The sequence below is a fragment of the Stegodyphus dumicola genome, chromosome 11, assembly GCF_044657685.1.
Source record: "Stegodyphus dumicola isolate Sdum_Otavi_A_Nest chromosome 11, ASM4465768v1".
In the NCBI taxonomy this organism is placed as follows: Eukaryota; Metazoa; Arthropoda; class Arachnida; order Araneae; family Eresidae; genus Stegodyphus; species Stegodyphus dumicola.
In genome coordinates this window covers 165,132,015-165,149,416 of record NC_140778.1, presented here as the reverse complement: position 1 = coordinate 165,149,416, position 17,402 = coordinate 165,132,015, and positions in this window count along the sequence as shown.

The following is a 17,402-nucleotide window of genomic DNA, read 5'->3' as shown; positions in this document are numbered from 1 at the left end:
TTTTACAATTTTCCGGAGCGATGCCGGACTATCGGGCATTCCGGACTGTTGGATGCCGGACTAATGAACTTCTACTGTACCTATTTATATTCATTGAAAATAGGAACCGTACCTTCACAAGTTCCATCTTTTACTTGATAGTCTGATTTACATGTGCACACTTTATCTCCTCCAGTATTAAATGTACAGCTTTCGGCATTTGTCCCACAGTTGCATTCTAAGATATAAAAAAACATTATATGTATTTTTATTCAAGTTAAGAAAAATATGAGATTTTTGATTCCCTTTACCCGAAGGTCTTCTTAGAATAAAATGTACATCTGAATTATACTAATGCATACACTGAGCATTTCAATTTCAGGAAGTCATATTTCTAGATTGAATTAAGCGTATGCATATTCTCTTCCGGTTGTTGAATGCATTTCTCAGAATACATAAATTATAACTGGTTATAACATAATTAATTGTTCTCTTTTAAGACAAACACCAAGTTAAAGAACACGTTCCGTCATCCTTATAGCTGGAAATAATAAACGAAACATTTAATATTATCGAATTCAAAAAACTAAAATTAAACCCATATACTATTAAACATTTATTGTCAACCAGCATTGTTCTGTAAATTGTTTATTCAAAAGAGTTGATATTGGCTAAATGCGTGTTGAAACGTTTTAAAATATAGCAGTAATTATCGACCAGGGAAAAGATAATTCCTTTACGTGAAGACAGAAACCTGATTTAAGAATAAATCGACGACTTTGTGTTACACTCCACAAATTGCATATCCTGCATTTAACTTAAATTAAGGCTATCTAGCTGTCGCAAAGTTTTCGTTTTTGTAAATATGTGAAATCGTTTTTGTGCTTTTATCAGAACAGCAAGAAACAAATTAAGAGATTGCATGAGTTCTCCATGAAATTTGAATACGCAGACATCAGTAATTGCACAGTATATTATTTTTAAAAGGATTATATTATGTTTGCACTAAATATACGCAAATAGAAAGCACCTGTTTTATGAATTGCTGTTGTTGGAAGGAAATACATAGTTTTCAATTAATCAAGTATGAGGAACATTCTCGCGAACGTGAAATATACATATCTTACGTAGTGTTACCTCACTAGTTCCACAGGTTGCCTAACCTTTATCTAATATTCGACGGAAAAATTACTTCTACATACATAAATTAAAATTACGTGTGAATCGGTCACAAATATGTCGATTAAAGGAAAAGCGAGTTTGATAGTAAATTATTTTCCCTATTATAGCCCAAACAATAACATTTAAAAATTGACATTGAGCGATTTCTGCGCGTTAGTACAATTCGAATGCTTTCATAGACTTGTCACAGAGGAACACAGTTCTAAATATGTTTATATAAAACTAGATTAGTGCAAAATTAATTGCTTAAATGACTTCTATTAGGAAGAAATAATTGCCCATACAAAACACAACTTCATTACGCGAAGACATAAATTTGCTTTGCAAAATGTATACGAATTTTTCAAACGATTTCGTAGGACGCGCTTCTGTATTTATATTAAATGAAACATCATTGACTAAACGATTTAATCCGATTTGTTCAAAAGTACACTTGCCAGAATACAGTTTTATTCTTTAAACTCCGAATTCATAACTATTGCCATTTTGACCGCAAACCAATTTTAAATAAAGTCGCAAAAATTATACCCAATTAGATATATTTGGCGGAACTTATCTCGTAAGGTCATTTTGAGTGCTCGTTTAGAAGAACATTTCATGTGTAAATAACTGTTAAAGCATAAACCTTGATAGGAAAAGATTGGCGAGAAGAAGTATTTCTAATATTTTTTGATATATCTTCGCTTCGTCTAGTGCTCGACAGATCATACATCGTAAGCTATCTACCTTAAGAATACTTAACGTTTTTTCGAGATATTTTATTTGGGGAAAAATGAGTTTTATAATTCCTAAATTTGACGTCCACATATTGAATAATGTAACTCTAAAATATTTACTATAATCCTTTCAGTCGCGACTAAGATCGTTATGTAAATTATATATTTGTATACATAATTGTCACAGACTATCGCTATTCTGCATATTTTCTACAGAAGATTGCTGTTAGAAGAAACCCTTGCTCTTAAAATTTTGCGAACGTGTATGAGCTAATTTGGGAGAAAGGAAATTCACTTCTTTTGAAGAAATGTAAGTGTGTTAACGTTATTCTTAGAAATTTCTGACACTTGACTAATACACATATTTTGTAATTTTGTATTATTGTATACAGTAGAAGTCCGATAATCCGGCACGTTTGGGACCGGCTCGGTGCCGGACTACCGAAAATTCCGGTCTACCGGGCGGTAATTATAAGAACAATTAGGTTAATAATTAAACTAAAAATACAGTATGCAAATACATACAACAAAGTTTATTTTACATTTCATATAATGTATGTACACGTACTGTAAAACATATTTCACTTAGATTTAAAAAAGTCACGAATGTCTTTTTGTTTTCTTGACTTTTGGCGTTTAGTATAAAATTTATTTCTAATGATATGGAAATCAATAATTTCTGAAGCACTGTAGCTAGTACTAGCCTCGGCAAAAGAGATAAACTTATTTAGTGATTCTGCAGCTTCTGCCCAGCTGATTTTTTCCTTTTCTTCCGTTTCGGCATCTGAGTCATTTTCTTCAAGATTTTGAGTAGGCTGAGGGTTTACTACAATGTTGATAATGTCCTCATCGGTTAGTTCTTGTTCAACAGGCTCATTCTCGTCGATTAAAAGCCACTCCTCTACCTCATCTTCAGGCAGGTTTTTCAAGGGATTGTCAGTACTTCTAACGACATCCAAAACTTTGGTCAGAGCGTCTTGATGGTTTTCTTCCTCATCAGTCTGTAGAGTTAGGTCAGATGCAGGGTTTGCAGCTGGCCAAAGTTTTCTCCAGCATTTTTGGAGTGTTGTATTTTTTACCTGGTTCCAAGACTGTGCAATAGCATAGACGGCATCTTTTACTGTAAACTATTTTTGAAAATCAGCCGGCCGCTAATTGTTTCCGGACAATACCGAGCGCTTCCGGATGATCTCGAACTACCCCGAAAACTTCCGAATAGCTCTCGAGCGGTTTTATTTGCTTTAAAGACACACTTTTGGAGAAAACCAAAATTTTTACAATTTTCCAGAGCGATGCCGGACTATCGGGCATTCCGGACTGTTGGATGCCGGACTAATGGACTTCTACTGTACTGAAATTTAGATTGAAAAAATCGTTTTACAGAGGTTTATTGTTCTAGAGAATATAGCAATATTGAGGGGAGATTAACATTAGTTTATATGCAAAATCACTGGGACCACAAAACATTATTGTAGTAGAGGGAGTTATTGTTGTATCGGGTATCGTTGTAGCGAGAGTTTACTGTACCATATTCTAAATATGCCTAATTAAAAAAAAGAAATTCTTGAAGATAAATGACAGCCTGTATACAATATTTTTTCCATTTTGCAGGTGTGAAAGCAGTTATGCGGAAAACAGTACTTATCATACATTAATTATTTTTCTTTTTTCAATCAAAAGGAACATGTTTCTGCCCTTAGCACTCCTTATTCACTGTCACTGTCGATCACTACAGTAGTTGGCTGCACTACCAGTATCATTATCTCTAGTACTAGTATCCCACAACTGGTCACCATGACCTGCAACCACAACTAAACTTGTACAGTTCTATGAAGCGTTCTCCCAACAATGGATTTTATACTCAGTCATCAAATACATTTTGCTGTGTTGCCAGCTGTTTGTATGCGTCTATTTCTGATCATTTGCATGTATATAAGCCACACCCTTGAATTCCATATGCTTTTTCTGAAAAAAAGTGGGATTACATTTGAATACAGTACAAAGTAAACAATGATATTACTTTTCGTAATTTCTGTAAACTTCACTCAACCTTTGTAACATGAGACATTTACTTACTTGGATTTAATAATAATTCAAAAAGGCTTTTCCTCAATATGTTCTACAAATCTTAACACTCATTATGCACTTTTTTCATTTGCTGAAAGATTAAAATTACAAACACCTATGCCTTATCTAGAAATTTCTGCTAGAGAAATGACATGAATTTAATGCATCAAAATTTCTATGGATAATAAATAATAAATGCTGTGTTATTCATTAAATTATACACTTTGCAATGAATTGTGCATGTTATTCATTTTTATTAAACATAAATTCCTATGATAGATAACATAATTCCTATGATAGATAACATAATTCAAAAACAGAAACAAAGATCAGTAGGAGACCAAAACTGTCTTGACTGTTGATTTAAGGATACATCACTGCATTTTTTCCTTTTTGAACTTCACAAGAGCATTTTCTCAAAAGATTAATCTTTTTAACTACTTATACAAAGCCTATGTAATTAAATTGATTATTGTTCTTAAAGTGAAAATAATTTTAAAGTAATAATTTTATGGTCAAAAATGCACGAAGCCAACAATTCATGATACTGATTTGATGTTTTAATAAAAGGAATTTATAAAGTTTGTTTGAAAAGAAAATCAGCATTTAAAGCAAATAGCAATACCATATTTTCATCTTTTTCAATAAATTTATTTTTAAAATAAATAAATAAAGTATTACAATAAAAATATTTATAAGTAATTACAATAAAAATAAATAAAGAAATATTTACAAGTAAAAAATATACAAAGAAATATTTACAAACATGCATTTTTTTAAAGAGTTTTCATAATAAATTGAAAAATATGGCATCAGTCATCTACAGGATCATACATAGAGTGCATGCTCCTGAGCTTAACTTTTGCTTTTAAATTTTCATCCATATTTTTCAATTTGTTATGGAAACTCATTAAAAAATGCATGTCATCATCATAGACTTCTTTGGCCATCAAATCACTATTTTTCTTCATCAATTTCAAAATTTCTTCTTGAAAACTTTCACCCTTTCGTTTCGATCCTTTTGGAGTATTTTGGAGAAAGTTTAATTTTGATGACTTTCATTTTGATGATCTTCGTCACAGAACATATCCAAGTGCTTGACATCCTCGTTATCAAATAGGTCCTGTGACGAAAACATTTCTTCCTCAGCAACAGGAAGCAGTGATGCGTTGCTGCAACTAGGCCCATCCACTGCTGATTTCACATTGAAACGAGTGCTACATTGGAAAAATAAAATAATACACAATATTAAAATAAAAAATTTGCCACTACACACAGAATTTAAAAATTCTAATATACATGAAGATTTAGTGAAACCTTGTTAAATAACTGCTTATTTATTAATGAATATATTTAATAAATCCTGAATAATAGTTTAACTAAGGCTTACACACTATGAGATTTTTAATAGCAATTATAAATAAATACTGTTACGAATTTGGTATTTAAAAAGCTAATGTTAGTTCAATTAGAAATTAAATGGTTTTATTTCTCGCGCAGTGCAGCGCGTGACGAATATTAAAAGAAAGCTAAGCCGGAAAATTGAAAATACAAGAGCGCGTGCATTAAATAAATAAATATCTCTTTTTGATTTCGAGAAAGTACTGGAAAATTCTAGCGCGTGATTTTAAAATCTTATAAAAGGAGGAAAACATCTCAGTTTGTAGTAGTTGCTTAGTTTGTTGTTGTTTAGAAAACTACTGTTGTTGATTGTAGCGAATTCGCGGATTAGCGTTCTTTAGCTGTTTTGAATTACGTTCTATTGACATTTGAGTAGTTAAAAGAAAACTACTGTGAGATATTGTAATACTGCATGATAATTTGAGAAAATTTAAGCATTTTTGTTGTGATAATAATAAATTTTTGTTCATTTTTCATCGGACTTGTGCATTCATTTCATAACGAACCCGTACGCACGCAACAATTTTTGGTGTCAGGAGTGGGGTTTGAATGCCAATAACAAGAGCGATGGAAGAACAATTGAGACAGCTCATTAGTGCTTTTGCTGCATTCCAAGAAAAGATGGAAGCTGGCCAAGCATCATTTAAGGAAGAAATGAAATTGGGCCAGGAATCCGTTAAGGACGAAATGAAAGCCGTTCAAGCTGGTCAAGAAGAAATGAAAAGAGAAATTACTTGCATAATAGAAAATAAATTTGAAGCTATGGAAGGCAGAATTGACGCAGTTGAAAATAAAGTTGGACATATTGAAGAAAGAGTTTCTTCGGTGAAAGAAGAAATAGAAGAAAGAGTTTCTTCTGTAAAAGAACAAATTGATGAGAGAGTTTCTGCAGTTGCCAAAGAAATGGATACTTTAAAGAAATTCGTAGCGTCGGCAGGGAGCAGGAGTGATGATTTTAAATTCTTACCAATGCCTGCTCGTCCACCTCTGAAGCTATCCACATATGATGGGAAGACCTCCTGGCAGGTGTATAAGACACAATTTTCTATCGTGGCGGATGCGAATGGATGGGATTCCCAAGCTAAGGCCTGTTATCTCGCCGCTTCTCTAAGAGCCGACGCAGCGGATATCCTTCAGACTCTTCCCGAAAACAAAAGGTTAGATTTCGAAGCTCTGTCCGGCGCCTTGGAGTTGCGCTTTGGGGAGAAGTGTTTAAAAGACTACAGCAGGCTCCAATTAAAATCTCGTTAACAGAAGCCTACCGAAACACTTCAGGAGCTCGCCGCGGATGTTGAAAGGCTGTCCCATCTCGCCTTTTCGGAATGCCCGACAGAAACAAGGGGAATCCTGTCCTTGCAATACTTTATCGACGGCATCCGAGATACTGAAATACAGAAAGCTCTACGAATGGCGGATGTAAAAGATTTAAAAAGTGCTCTAGTGTACGCCATGAAATTTGAGGCAGCCCAGCAAGCCACTCGTCGAGACCGCCACCCAGTCAGAGCTGCTCAAGTCCAGGAGCCAGGGGATCAAGTCACCGCTCGACTTGACGATTTAACTAGACAACTGAACGCCTTGAGACGGAATATTGGTGAGAAGAAACCGACCGTTAAGTGCTGGAACTGCGGTGCTGAAGGACACATACGACGAAACTGCAAAACACCCCAGGGTACTGATGTTAAGACCGCTTCTAACAAGCAGCAGGGAAACTAATTAGTGGCCATCTAGCGGGGCGGAGGTTGCCAGATAATGAAAAGCCCCCGTTTAAAGCGCTTCAGATTTCTGCAGTGAGAGGCGGCAGTAATGGAATTTTCATAATAGGACATATTAATGGAGTTCCGTGCAATATGACTATAGATACAGGAGCCAACGTCACCATCATCCGAAAAGATTTGGCTCAACAACTAGGAAACAAACTTATCTGGACGCCGCCCTGCGTTACCCTCCAGACTGTGTCCGGTGAGAAGATCGACATCGACGGAAAAGTAAATGTTAACATCACGTTTGGAAGTGCCGCTTACCATCACACGGCATATGTAGCAGAGATCACTGATTCTTGCATACTCGGATTGGACTTTCTAAGGAAATACAATTTTTCCTTGGATTTTAAAAATAACGAATTGCATTCTACATCTGAGGACATAGCGTTATTTCTCGTTAATGATGAAGAAGTTAAATCTGTCCATAAAATCATAGCACAAGACTATATTACAATACCGGCAAGAACAGAAATTTTACTTCCTGGATCCATAGCCGAAAATAGAAATTTCCGCTACGGCATCATAGAATATCCCAATAACTGTAATATCCCAAAAAGAGTATTAGTAGCCTCAACACTCGTCGACCTATCCAGAACGGTTATCCCGGTGAGAGTCGCCAATGTAACTGAAAAGTCGAGAGTTATTAAGAAAGGTGAAGTGGTTGCAACATGTACTCCAGTAACCAGCGTTGAAAAAAAGAGTAACATCCCAGAATCCGTGTCCTCAGAGAGCATTACATCGGAGTTATTGCAGAATGCACAATTAAACGATAAAGAGAAAAATGCTGCCGATCGCGTCATTAAAGATCTTCAAGTTGTTTTCTCCCGCTCGTCTTCTGACGTGGGTCGAACTAGTTTGACACAACATAGAATAGATACTGGCGATCATCCCCCGATCAAGCAACATCCAAGACGTCTACCGTTTGCTAAACAGGAAGAGGTGCGAACACTGTTAAAAGATATGGAAGAAGGCGATGTCATCGAGCCTTCAGCGAGTCCATGGGCATCTCCCATCGTTCTCGTCAGAAAGAAAGACGGCTCAACAAGATTTTGCGTTGACTATCGCCGGTTGAATGAGGTTACGAAGAAAGACAGTTACCCTCTTCCTAGAATTGATGACATTCTAGACACTCTTTCTGGAAGCAAGTGGTTCTCAACACTTGATTTAAAGAGTGGGTATTGGCAGGTAGAAATCCATCCTGATGACCGAGAAAAGACGGCATTTACTACGGGACAAGGACTTTGGCAGTTCAAAGTGATGCCGTTTGGACTGTGTAATGCGCCGGCAACATTCGAACGTCTTATGGAGACTGTTTTGAAAGGCCTTTCTTACGAAGCCTGTCTGATATACCTGGACGATATCATCATCGTCGGAAAGAGTTTTGAAGAGCATCTAGAAAATCTTAGAAAGGTGCTTCAGAAACTGAAAGAGGCCAATCTGAAGCTGACTCCCGCTAAATGCAAATTGTTTCGAAAGGAAGTGACTTACCTGGGACATGTCATCTCTGCAGAAGGTGTGCGCACGGATCCTGAAAAGGTATCAGCGGTTAAATCCTGGACGCGTCCCGAAAATGTCCATCAGCTGAGAAGCTTCCTAGGGCTTTGCACCTACTATAGGAGATTCGTGAAGAACTTTTCTTCCATCGCAAGACCACTTCACAAGCTGACAGAGAGCAAGCAAAGATTCTTGTGGATAAAGGAATGCGAGGATGCATTTAACAACTTAAAGGAAGCTTTAACATCTGCTCCAATCCTGACGTATCCTCAGCTCGACAGACCATTTATTCTCGACACCGACGCGAGCAATGAAAGTGTCGGTGCTGTTTTGTCCCAAGAAATAGACGGCCAAGAACGTGTAGTAGCTTACTGGAGCAAGTGCCTGTCTAAACCGGAGAGGAATTACTGTGTCACAAGGAAAGAGTTGCTCGCCATAGTCAAAGCTGTAGAACATTTCCATCATTATCTATACGGGAGAAAATTCCTCCTCCGCACGGACCATGCCTCATTGGCGTGGCTTTTAAATTTCAAAAATCCTGAGGGTCAAATAGCCAGGTGGATACAGAGACTCCAAGAATATGTCATCACTATCCGTCATCGTAAGGGATCATCACACGGAAACGCCGACGCCCTGTCTAGAAGACCTTGCCAAGAAAACTGCCGATATTGTTCCAGGGTGGAAGCGAAATACGAACTGCTGACTCCGGTCGCAAGACAAATTACAACATCAACATCGGCTGCTCGAGACCCGTGGAGTGATGATGAAGTCAGGAAAGACCAGCTGGAAGACCGCGACATTAAACCCATACTTGATTTAATAGAGTCATCAAACAGAAAACCTACATGGCAGGACATTTCTATCTGTAGTCCTACAACAAAACAATACTGGGCACTCTGGGATTCACTTCACATTCGAAACGGCGTCTTATACCGGAAATTCGAGTCGGATGATGGGAAGACGTTCCGATGGCAACTGATACTTCCGAGATCCCGGATTCCTGATGTCCTCAAAGAACTACATAACAGCCCTACAGGAGGTCACTTTGGAATTATGAAGACCTTACAGAGAGTTCGTGAGCGCTTTTACTGGAATAATGCAAAGAATGACGTGCAAAAGTGGTGCCGATCTTGCGATGCCTGTGCAGGTCGGAAAGGACCGAGGAAACGCAGCCGAGGCAGACTGCAACGTTACAACGTAGGTGCGCCTTTTGAACGTATCGCCTTTGACATCCTGGGACCTCTGCCACGAACTGCTGATGGCAACAAATACATACTCGTTGTCATTGATTACTTCACCAAGTGGCCTGTAGCTTATCCTATTCCTGATCAAGAGGCAGTCACAGTAGCTGAGGTAATGATACAGCACTGGATTTCCAGGTTCGGAGTGCCTCTTCAGTTACATTCCGATCAGGGAAGGAATTTTGCCTCGGCAGTAATCAAAGAACTATGCAAACTACTTGGCATTGACAAAACTCAAACGACGCCATTGCATCCCCAGTCGGACGGCATGGTAGAGAGGTTCAATCGAACCATCCTTAATAACCTCTCATTAGTGGTTTCCAGAAACCAACAGGACTGGGACAAGAAATTACCACTCTTTTTACTGGCTTACCGCAGTGCTGTCCACGAGACTACCGGCTATTCTCCATCACAGATGCTCTTCGGTCTTGACCTTCGTCTGCCTTGTGATCTATTGTTTGGCCGCCCTCCGGATGCTCCTTCATCGTCTGAGGAATATATTCAAGATCTCCAGGCCCGGTTTGAAGTGATGCACAATTTTGCACGAGAGCGAGTCAACTTGGCGACGGAGAAGATGAAGACCCGATACGACACAAGAGCTACTGAACATCAATTCCACGAAGGAGACAAGGTGTGGTTGTGGAATCCGACTCGACGGAAAGGACTTTGTCCGAAATTACAGTCACCTTGGGATGGGCCGTACACAGTCCTAAACAGGCTGAATGACGTCGTGGTTCGGATTCGTAAGTCTTCGAACTCTAAACCTAAAGTCGTTCATTACGACAGGTTAGCTCATTACTATGGCCATAGTACATAATGTAAATAATTGTAAATAGTATAAGACCATGGTCCATTTTTGTTTTTAAATGTGTATTTGATTTGTATTTGATAGCATTTGATTTGTTTTATGTATTGCATTTATTGTTCATGTTGTTTATTATTGTAATGTAATGCTTATTAATGCATTTATGCCACAGTTGTAAGTTTTGCTTCCTGTCCAGGGATTGTACTGCCCGGGACGTGCAGTCCTTGGGAAGGGGGCAGTGTTACGAATTTGGTATTTAAAAAGCTAATGTTAGTTCAATTAGAAATTAAATGGTTTTATTTCTCGCGCAGTGCAGCGCGTGACGAATATTAAAAGAAAGCTAAGCCGGAAAATTGAAAATACAAGAGCGCGTGCATTAAATAAATAAATATCTCTTTTTGATTTCGAGAAAGTACTGGAAAATTCTAGCGCGTGATTTTAAAATCTTATAAAAGGAGGAAAACCTCTCAGTTAATAGTAGTTGCTTAGTTTGTTGTTGTTTAGAAAACTACTGTTGTTGATTGTAGCGAATTCGCGGATTAGCGTTCTTTAGCTGTTTTGAATTACGTTCTATTGACATTTGACTAGTTAAAAGAAAACTACTGTGAGATATTGTAATACTGCATGATAATTTGAGAAAATTTAAGCATTTTTGTTGTGATAATAATAAATTTTTGTTCATTTTTCATCGGACTTGTGCATTCATTTCATAACGAACCCGTACGCACGCAACAATACATTAAAGAAATTTCTGAGTATCAAGTTTATTTCTGTTCTGTTTTAGGAGGATCTGTATACTGAAGTCGCAATATCGTGATTTAAGTTTCTTATCTATGTATTATTCTCGTCATTGCAAGATAATTATTATCAGTTGTACAATGGCCTTCAAAATCTACATTTTCATTTTCTAAATTAATACTAGAGACATCTAGAATTCCGGATTATGAACATCAATTTCTTAATTAAAATGTAATTTTTGGTTTTATTACATTCAAAAAAGACAAAAGAAAAAATATTACAATTTTCAAAATTAGTTTTATGCCTAGTATCTAGTTTGCTTAACTAAAAATAAATCTGAATCATTTAAAATATGCTTTTTTGTAATGTACTGATAATATATTTTACATTAATAAAAAAATCCTCAATAATTAGACTTAGGTTTCCTAAGTGGAATTATATTATATTCACAAGTTAATATCAAAAACAATTAATTAAATTACATAATTTATACATTTTTAACAGGCTATTCTTATAGTAGTTACAATATATAAAACAGAATTTACTGCCTATGTCTGATTGTATCCTCTAAAAAGGTCATCTGCTCAGCAAGTGGAAATTTTCTTATTTTCGATGCAGCACCATCACCGCTTCTTGTTGCCAAGATCTTCTTGTACCTGATGTACGATCTTCGGATGCACTTCCAACGGTATTGAAGCTCTTTCACTATAATAAATTTTCTTAAATGTATTATATTCCACGAATTAATTTTACAGGACAAGCAGTTAAGATAGTAAATGTTCACATAAGTAAAACAATAAATGTGTCTACTTGAAGTTGCAAAATTTTAATAAATACACCCATTGCCATAAAAACTTATGCCTCAAGAAGTAATTGTCAGATCATAAAAAAATTTGACAATTGATATGTGCTCTGAATGACACACACCATTTTCTCTGTTTGGAGTGCAGTCGCACTTGACTACAACATATGGAAACAGGTTGTCTTTAGCGATGAATCAAAATTCAATTTGGGCCGTGAAGACCAGGGCCGATCCTAGCAATGGGCAAGATGGTGAACACCTCGGCAGGTAAATACAAGGGTGACAAAATGATTATAAAACATATTTCTGTAAGAAAAGGTGGCCTATTTGCATTTGCAGTTTTGCACATTGGCTGCCACAGTCTAGGATCAGGACTGGTGAAGACAACTATATATATATGTGCAAATGAGAAACTTACAAATTTTTACGCTTATCAAAAGACTGAACTTAATCTCTAATTTTATACGCCCTCAGCGGCTCATTTTTGTGAGTACGGTTGTGGCAATCCCGAGGTACCCTAGCCCTTCAGGGAATCATCTTCTTGGTGAGACGGGTGTCACGATCCTGGAGCCCCATTGATCTATCCTCTTTTCCGTCTCCTCTCCTCATGGCTGGAACGTTTTCCCTTCCGTTCTCCCTTGTGGTTTCTTGTGGTTCTTGTGGTTGCAGCGTAGAGTCGACCCGACAAGTGGAAGCAGGACCCTGAGGGCCGAAGTAGAAGGTGTCAAGGCCAGGAGAAGTGGGAGGAGGCGAAGTCCTGGGGGTGGCAGTCGGAGAACCAGATCCATGGAGCCGGAAATCATGAGGCGAGTCAGCTGCAAGAGGATCTGTGACGTCGGTACCAGTGGAAGCGCAGCTGCTTCTTGTTGACACAGGACTTTCCACAGTCACCACAGGTGATCAAGGCAGGCGGAGGAGGAGAAGGGGAAACGGAGGTGCTGGCATCAGGCAGACAGGAGGACATGACAGTCGGACCACTAGCGCAAGATGATGAACTTGGGGCAGACGTAACAGGGCAGACAGGAGGCAAGATGTTGCTGATAGGTGCAGGGACAACTGTGCTTGCAGGAGACATCTTGGAAGGAGATCCAGGAGGAGGCAGTCCAGAGCAGGTGTGGTTGATAGCAGCACGCGAACGAGTGTGGTGGCACACTGGCGAGTCAGAAGGAACCTCACAGAGAGAAGAGGCGGGTGAGTCAGACGAAGATCCAGTGGGAAGAAGATCCAAGGTGGAAGACTGTGGAGAGCATGGTCCAGGAGGCGAGCCACAAGAGCGACGGTAAACGGAGTCAGCCGACCTTGCGTAGATTTTAGCAAGTAGTTGCCTGAGATTACCACCTCGTAGCAGAGGAGGACCGGAAGGCGTGGCAGCCGCAGCAACATGTCGGACAGGTCTTGAGCTGGAAGCAGCAGGAGCAGGGACTTCAACAGGAAGACAGGTGTGGAGGTGAGGGCACAGCAAGAGAGGAGCGCATATCCACAGCAGGTATCGTAGAGGCCGTAGGCAACATCCGAGGCAGGCCAGGAGTTGTAGGCGACGGGATTCTGGGAGGACGAACAGGAACTGGAATGCAGTCACTCGAGGAGCCGGCATCATTCGGTGGTCCAAGCATAGCTGAAAAAATACAGAAAAGCACAGCAACACAAAAAACAAGAACAAAGCACTTTTGGCAAGATCAAGGATAAAACAGTCAGAGGGCAAGAGCAGCCGTCGAAGCTTTCAGTGGATCAGGTATATATATATATATATATAAAACATAACCAGGGTAGGCGGAGAAACTAGCGCGTGCAACTAGCCGATTTGGATGGAAATTGGTGTCGAGCTAAGGATACACTCAGCCGAGTGGCCTGTCTGCAAAGACACCAATGGAGGTAAGTCCTTGGACCCACGACGAACTGGGGGTCGAGGCACCTACCGAGACTAAAAAAATCAAAAGGAAAAACCATTGACAGGAAAGCAAAGACGATGACCAGAACTTGGAAGATTACGCCCCACTAAAGGCCGCATGGCATGGCCTTTTCGCATGGATGCGTAATCAGAAGCTTACTCGATCCCTGACCTGTGGAAGAACACAGGCTAAGGGCTCACGGCTACTCCGGGACACTAATCCGAGTAAGCATAAAAACCAACCAGTAAGTTCGAACCTAACCTGGGAATGGAGAAAAATAAATAAAACGAAATAAACGATAGCGGAAGGAGTAAAGAGATAGGAGTGAAGCAAAGGAAAGACCACGCCCACCATAATAGTGAGTTTGTGGAAAGGAAAAAATAAGGGCTCAACGAAAGCATTTTAACACTAAATAGTGAAAAGATACTAAAGAAGAGCAAGAATAGACAGGAAAGAGGTAGAGAAAGTTAGACCCCGCCCATCATATGGACTAACCGAAAACGGCTAGCTCAGCGATAGCGGGAAAAGACACCTGCACGCTCACAGGGAAAGGAAAGGTTCCTTCTGACGCAAGGAAAGGTCACCAACCCATCAAGCATCAATAGGAGAAATAAGAGAAAAAATAAAGCAAACCTCAACTACCGGGCGGTATTTAGAGACCTTATCTTGTCTAGCGGCGGAAAAAGCAGCTAACCTGTTTTCAAATGGCACAGTGATGTCCAGCACGAGAGCGGAGCTGCCCTTGCAGAGCACCAGATCAGGGCGAAGGTTGGTGCCGGGGAATATTTGGTTTTCATACAGGATACTCCATCTGCCATTGGCGGCCTTTTTGATGCGTTCAACCACTGCATTATGTCGTTGCTGGTATAGACGAGAGTTGCGCATATAGTTATTGAGAACGTGAGGTAGGGTTTCGTTGGGAAAAGGGCATCGACGGCATTGACGGTTCGACTGGTAACATGGTTTAGCGGCATTCAGGGGCACCAAATTCAACCTTGCCCGGTGAATGAATCTCCATTCAGCGAATCGGGTGAAGGCACCATCGCGGAAAAAGTGGGAACTGCATTTCGAATCTGCAACACACTCCATAGCTTTGCCCTGATTAGGGAGACTGACAAGGTCTTGTAAACGGACAGAGCGCATGTGGTGGCGGATAGACTTGAAGATGGAATTCCTCTTGCTGGCGTAGATGGTAAAACCGCCATAGGAGATGGAGGGCAGGTGTTCATTATCGATACTCCAGGTAATATTCAATCGGCGAGAGGCGGCCCTTGCAGCAGACCACATGGATGAAATGCGGTTGGTGGTTCCAGCGAAGGGACCGTCATCGGCAGCAGATAGAAATTGGGAGATGAGCTCTGGAGAAGTAGGGCATTGGAGCCGAGCTTGAACAAAAGAGGTCAAGTCTTCCCACGCAAGCAGTCGTACGGCGAGATCCCTAGAGGTGAGCAACTTGAAAGCCCCGTCAATAGCTGCGATATCAGAGTCCTCTGACGCAAGGTGGAGGCTTAGCGCGCCTTTTCCGGACAGCCCGTAGAGGTAGTTGTTAGATGCTTCTTTCGGGATGTTGAGAGTGCGCTTCACGGCGGGCCTCAGCAAATCATCAACTTTTCTCCAGTCTCCCTTAGAGAGTTGTGCAGTATGCATGGAGAAGAGAAGGCAGGGGAAGAAGAATGTCTTGAGGGCATCTATCCGCTGCCAAGGGGCGAGCGAAGATTCCATGATTTTCTTGGCCATGTTGAGGTAGTCCCGGAGCTGTGCGCGGTCAGGGGGCAGGTGAAAGCCGACAGGTTTCCCGAGGAAGAGGAAGTGTTCTCCTTCTTTCAGCTTGCAGATCGGGGCGTCATCCACGAGAAAATCGGTCGGACGTACTCCAGAACGTAACTTTCCGGAAAATTGAAGGGACTTACACTTCTTGGCGTTCAGGCGAAGGCCGATCCTAGAGCAGAGTGAATGGACCTTGTTGATGTTAAGTTGTAGAGTGTCAGGGGAACTTGAGAGAAGAAGGATATCATCTGCATATCCGAGGACTGAGTGAGTGAGTGAGTGAGTGATTATGGCGCAAAAACCAGAGATGATTATGACGCGCCAAACAAAAGATGAGATGATTACAATTGATGACATTAAAATTCAATAAATAAAAACAAGTAGATAAATGTACCAAATCCAGAGGATGAAGTCATATAAAAACAAGTTAAAAGCACATATTAACATTCAAGACACAGTCTTCAAAACAAATTACATTTGGTAATAAAAGCCAATCTCTTTTAAATAATAAAATAAATTAGAATTGACCTCTCTTCCGATTAAACGGTCGAGAGGTAAGTCACAGCTATTAAAATATTTCTGGCGAAGACTATTAAAACATTGACACTCAATTAAAATATGACGAACAGATAAACAAACATTACAATTAAAACAAACAGGCTCATTTTCAGCTTTAAGAAGATAGCTATGTGTGACTCTGGTATGACCAATTCTGAGTCGAGTCAAAAGAACGTCCTCTTTACGATTTCCAGCAAAATCCCAATGCTCAATTCTAGGTTTGATGTTTCTCAACTTGTTGTGATGCTGAACATCCCAAATTTGCTGCCATTTTTTTCGTATCTTTCCCTTGATGACACAGCAGATGTCTCTAAAAGGGATAAGGCGACTGGACAGTTCGACAGCAGATTTTGCCGCGATGTCTGCAAGCTCGTTTCCCTTTATTCCCGTATGCCCGGGAACCCAGCAGTACAGGATTTCATATCCTCGTATCATTAAATTTCTATGAATTTTGAGAACATCCACTACCACAGGATTCTGAGCGTTGGGAAAAGCTTCCAAGGATTTAAGAGCACTATACGAGTCTGTGTAAACTATGAACTTTTTGTGGCAGAGCTTTGAGATGTACAAAAGAGCATAATATATTGCAGTTAGTTCAGATGTTAGGACAGAGAAAGCATGGTGCAGGCATCTGCCCTCTATGTAATTTTCAAATACAAAAGCCATCCCGACATGATCATTTGACTTTGATCCATCTGTGTATATCGGATAATAACTGCTATATTTGTGCCTGTGCTCAGCGAAAATTTGTCTGTAAACGATCTCGTTAGTGCTCGCCTTTACGTGATGTTTAAAAACATCAAGAAGCTGGATCCGTGAATTTTCCCAAGGTGGAATTTCAAAATTCTGTACTGCTTGGGGGTGCATATCAGAGAGGGAGAGTTCCTCAATGACAGGGCGTACTCTTAAAGGGAAAGTAGGAACACAGGATGGACGTGTTTCAAATAATGTGTTACACTCATTATCAAGTAAGCACAGCTTATTGGGATGTTCAGGTTGTGAT